The 5697-nt window shown below is 39.7% G+C and overlaps 1 pseudogene; it reads right to left on the reverse strand.

The window, feature by feature from the left end:
* Positions 1-1986, reverse strand: LOC137716993 (uncharacterized; annotated as a pseudogene).
* Positions 1987-5697: the final 3711 nt, after the last annotated feature.

Raw genomic sequence — 5697 nt, forward strand, 5'->3', positions numbered from 1 at the left:
CTACTTCTGGTTTAGATAGTAGGGATATGATGTCGGGTACTTCTTCAAGTCCTTGAATGTGCATTGGCGAGCCTCATCCCAAAGTGCATGCTTCTCTACCAGAGCGAAAAAGTCTGCTAGAGTTAGATCTTCTTTCATGATCAATTTTTCGAATAATGGGTGGTCTGCTGGAAGTCCTTTTTGGAAGGCTGCTTTAGCTATCGAGTCGTTGCATCCGACTATCTTTGCCTTCTCTGCCTTAAACCTCTTCACATAGTCGTGAAGTGACTCATTTGGGTTCTTCTTAACGTTAAACAAGTGGTCGGACTTCTTCTTGATCGAGTGATAGGATGAATATTCTTTGGTGAAAACCAAAGAAAGTTCGTCAAAACTCCGGATAGATTGTGGCGGCAGGGTGTAGAACCAATCTTGTGCCTCGCCATGTAGAGTGATGGTGAATATCTTGCACATGAGACCATCATTGTTTCGATAGAGTATTATTGCGCTTCGGTAGCGCTTTAAGTGTCTCTCCAGGTCTTCATCCCCTTTGAAAGATGTGAATTGTGGCATGCTGAACTCGCATGAAGGCTCTACCTGCTTGATCTCGTCCGTGAAGGGTAACCTACTTATGTTGGTCATGTCTTGTCGTAGAGCTTCGTCAGCCACTTTGTTGCATTGGAAATCACACGATCTCTTGTTTAGGAGCCTCTCTACTTCTTCCTGAATTTGCCTTTGTTGGTGTAGTGGAGCTCTTGGCTGCCCCCAGCTTTGACCTGCTGGTCTAGGCTGCTCTTCTATGTGCTTGGCTCATCTATGCTGCGGTAGTGGTGCATGTGGTGGATTCCTAGCAGACGAGGGATTTCGCAGGCTGCTGGTTGAACTTGAGCCGGATTGAGTAACCGCTTCTCTCCGCCCGTCATGTTGCCTACTCCGATGTGATGTGGAGGATGCTCATTGCGGGCCTAGCCGTGAATGAACATTTCGCTTGGAAGTTTGCTTATGTTGATTATCGGAATGTGGCCCCAATCATGAGTGTATGCTTGTCCATGGGCCTAGTCGAGAATGCACGCTCATCTACGCGCTAAGACGGGAGTATACGCTATCTCGGGAGCCCAATCGGGAGTGTACTTTGCCCAAACGCTCGGCGAGTGGCTGGTCGAGTGGCTTCTTGTTGGGACGGTACTGGAGAGGTTCTTCGTTTGCCCTTGTCTTTTTTTGGGACACCTCGTTTGGAACACGTTGCATCTTGGTGCGCTATAAGAGCTGGTTCACCAAGGTTGTCTGCTGTGCTAGGGCGCTCGTCAACTCTATGACTTGTTGAGACAAGTGTTGTTCGCCATTTGGATTGGAAGAGCTTGGAAGGAATGTTTCTCCTTGAGCAGTGGAAGTGTGGTAGACTCCGGGCGCGAGATTTGAGCTGGGAAATGTCAAATCTGTAGAAAAATATGGTGAAAATGCTCTCGATTTGATCATCGGTCCGGAAATTTGGAGCGGGGACAGTTGAACTGGTCTTGGACCGATTTGGGCTGCTTGGAAAGCCACAGGAGCAAACTAGACCACGGGAGCATGCTGGGCCACTGGAGCAGGCTGGGCCACAGGAACAAGTTGGGCCATGAAAGCAGGCTGCTCAGCTGGAGCAGGCTAGGCCACCAGAGCAGGTTACTCGGCGAGATCAAGTTGGGCCACAGGAGTGGGCTGGTCGATGTGTGGTACATGTGGGTGCCAGGCTAGGGCTCGGCTTGGCAATACGTTGGGCTCGCGTTGGGCTTGGAGTGACATGGCTTGGGTCATGGCCTTGGTGCCATGAGCCTTGGATGGCACGGCTCGGGCCGTGGTAGTGGTGCCATGGACCTCGCCACGGGTGGCCACCGCGGTGGTTCCCATGGTGGAACCTTGTGGTGGTAGTGTCACTCCCCCTAGGATCACATTTAGTCTCATGGATCGCCGCGGTTCCATTTCTTGAATATTGTAATTTTCACTCACGGAGTTTTCTAAATTTCTAGCCATCGTATTTCTCTTTTTCGTTTTATCAAAGAATCTTTGCAAATAAAAAATTCTAATAATAAGAACGTACGAAAAAATACAAGTGGACTAGAAAATAGAGAAAAAAACCTTTTTATGCGAGAATCTTCTACGAGTGTGAATTTCAACTCTCAATGAAAGCACCAATTTGTGGATGCAAATTTCTTCCTCCTTGATCTTGGACAAAATTGCACCTACAAAACAAGTAACACCTTAGGTCCAAGGCCAAGAGCCTCACGCGCCCACGATGAATTGGGGGGGGGGGGAGGCGCTTTGGCCCAGGAACCTTCGATGACAAAGTTAGAATTTAGAGAGAAAAGTGTTTGAGAGTTTTGGAGAATTTTAGTAAGTGTATGAACCTAACTTTTTAGAGAAAATAGGGTCATATATATAGGGAATGGAGGTGGCCGGCCCTTAGAGGTTTTTTGTGTGAAAATGGGTGATTTAATTGGTGATTAATGGATTAATTAGGAATTAATCCATTAATTAGCCAATTAATCTCCATTTATATGGAATAATTTGTAGATTATGAAGTAATTACCTAAGATGAGGATGGATGAAATAATTTGGAATTTGTTATCTATTTTGGACACTCTTGGCATAATTAAAGAATGATTGTCTACTGCTCGCGTGTAGGACAACCGGTGTGTCTTAAGGGTAACTTTGTCCTTTTTACCACAAATTCACATGTCGCCTTGTGATTATTTTTGGCTCCACATCTACCATGTATAGTACAAGACCTGGTTTCCGTAGAAGTACGTGAATGCATGTCAGCCGACATTCGTTTTGTTAAGATGTTTGCTTTTTACACTACGACTTAATGTTTCCTTCATTCGTTTTCCAGACGTGCTTATTCATTGTTTGTATCCTCAGAGATATAAATCATAAATGGTTGCACTTTCGACCATTTACACGTCAAAAGCACTTCTAAGCATACTATCATCAACATTGGCGGCAGTAATCCACGATTTTAATTCAAATAACCGAAATTCGATCGCCATGGAACGGTATGCAACTATTTATTAACCAAAACTTACTAACTTTAATTTATGTTTTGGGTTGTGCTTATATGAGTGGGTTCTTGCTGTGATATACCATAATCATGTTTGAGATGGGATGCACGTGTATCCATTTATTATCATTACAATAAAAAAGTCGTAAACAAAACACGCCTATCTTTAGTCAAAGAAACCCACTCCAAAAATGTTTGATTTTTTATCTACAAAGTAAACGTAAAAAAGGAGAAGAAAAATGCTGCATGTAAAGAGATCATCATCTTATATATGCACCCAGCTCCCCCCAAGAAATTGAATAATATATTAAAAGGAGCTTTTTGAATGAGAAAGAAGAAGGCCACATAACCTTTTGCATGGTCTCCAAGAAACCATCATTAAGATTTTGAGGCTTTTAAGATGAAAGCCTTCAAAATATAGATAATCGTATCCGTGCATGCCAGCAAAACTGAGCTGGGTTTTTCTCCCAAAAAATGTCAGCTACTCTAAACTTATGTGTTTAGACATACATTCTTTAGTGGAATCTTCCAACTATTTTAACCCTTATGATGATGTGGAGTTTCTGCAGCTGATAAATTATCAGCTGTACAAATCAAAGAAAAGGATTCTTGTATCATGCACTTTCATCATTGCTATAAGAGCAAATAGAGTGAATAGAAGAATAAGGAATTAATGGAAATCATTAACATTACTCTTTGTTAATTAAGCACCATAATTGCTACGTCGAAGAGAATGTAAGTCAGAAGAAATATTGATGCATGGTGGCCTGGTCGGAAACAGCCCTATCAATGTTAACACTCTTCGATCTTTTGACCCAACATTTAACAAGGTCTTAATTAATGCAGCAGGACATAGAGAAGAAATCAAGTGATAGTAAACTGGAATCCACCAGAGACATGAGAAAATTTCAATGTTTATTAATTGATAATATGAAGGATAACAAGCCATAGCACCCTAAAAGTTGTTTATATGTAACGTCTATTAGCATTAGACTTTCTAGAGTACAAACATAAACAAAATGAACATATAGCAAGATACCGAAAAATATTCTAAAATCTTAAAATCTCGTTTTTGAGCTAGTATATGATAGAATTAGACCAAAATGCCTATTTGTCAGGGCAAAGCTCTAGGTCTTGTTTGCATCATTGTTCTCTTCAAAATAGATGGTCACGGGCCCCAATCAGACATTGAAGTCCAAATTTGAAATGCTTAGATCTTACTGTTGGATTTGAGCCTTTCAATTTGATCTTTAGTCCATTCCACCATCTAATCTATATAATTTAAATATAAGATTGTAAGTTGAACAAAGCTTCAATTAGGAGCCAATAAACACGTTGAAAAAAATAACAATATCTTGAATGAATTAAGCTATTGATCATCATTCCGTTACAATCATGTATTGCAAAAAGTTATTATGTAGTCAAATTTTAAGTTAAAGACGAAGTAGAATATAAGAAAAAGGTTAATGATCAAAGGTTTGCACCTTCTTCTGAGGAAAATTCTCTTGAGATTGTAAAAACCCTACTGTGGGGATAAAAGCAAGAAAGGGTTTTCTTCTTCACCTGTCTAGCATGAGCTTTAACATGTTTTTTTGTCAACAGCTTTTACTTATCTAGATGCAGCTTTGCGATTGTAGAGTTACTATTCTTTAGCCTGTTTCAATCGTAAAAGAGTCCGACAATGTGACAAAAAATAATCATCGAGGGATCAGATATTAGTACAGTTGTTCCCTGCAAAAGAAGTGCCCATACATGATGTCCGCTAGTTCTTTGACCTAACTTGCTGATCACGACCATTCAGTTGCCGCATTTTCTCTTCTTCCATGAGTAATAGTAGCCAAACAAATTCAACCATCTGTAGCTGTTTTGTGCTTGTCCTAGTTACTTTCTTCTTTTTCTTCTACATGACGAGCTATTATTGACACTCTAAACAAATTCATGCTAGTATATATACATATGTCGTCCTAATTCTCAATTAAAAACTTTATAATTTAGTCCAATGTAAACAACTGATTGCAAATTCTGCGTAGTTAAGATATAATCAGCATACTTAAGTTGAAATTTTCTTCATTTCTTTGGTGAAAAATTACAAGTATATATAGAGGTTTTTACTATCTCGTTTAATTACTCCCCTTTCTTCCTATATTTTTCCTCTCCTTACCTCCATATGTAAACCCTTCTTTTGTCCTTTGAATAAATTTATGAGAGGAGGAGAGCTCTAGTGTGATACCCACTCACTATAGGAATCAAGAATATAGTAGGAAGAATTCAAACGTTTTTTATTTTATTTTGTTGTATAAGTTTGGTCATAACAATGAAACTGACTTTCACGCATGCGATTAGGAACGGTACATTCATTCATCTTTTTGGTGGTCTTCTTTTCTTCCTTCCTTAAGAAAATAAAAGAAAATAAAGAGAAAAATTACTCCCTTTTTTTTTTTTTTTAACAAGAGAAAAATTACTCCTAGATTAATAGGATCTGTTTCCTTTCCCTTGCATCTCATAAAGAAAGGGATGAGGGTGATTCCAAAAACCAACAATTTTTACCAAGATCATTCCAAATGATCTGCACATTCATATATACTTATATAGTGAGCATATGTTTGACGAAGTCTGGTAAATCATTCCGTGAAGAAAACTTAGCAAAGAAATTACCAATGGAGTAATATTGATAAACAATTGGA

This window comes from Pyrus communis, chromosome 8 (assembly GCF_041283825.1).
Source record: "Pyrus communis isolate YQ-2024b chromosome 8, ASM4128382v1, whole genome shotgun sequence".
Classification (NCBI taxonomy): domain Eukaryota; kingdom Viridiplantae; phylum Streptophyta; class Magnoliopsida; order Rosales; family Rosaceae; genus Pyrus; species Pyrus communis.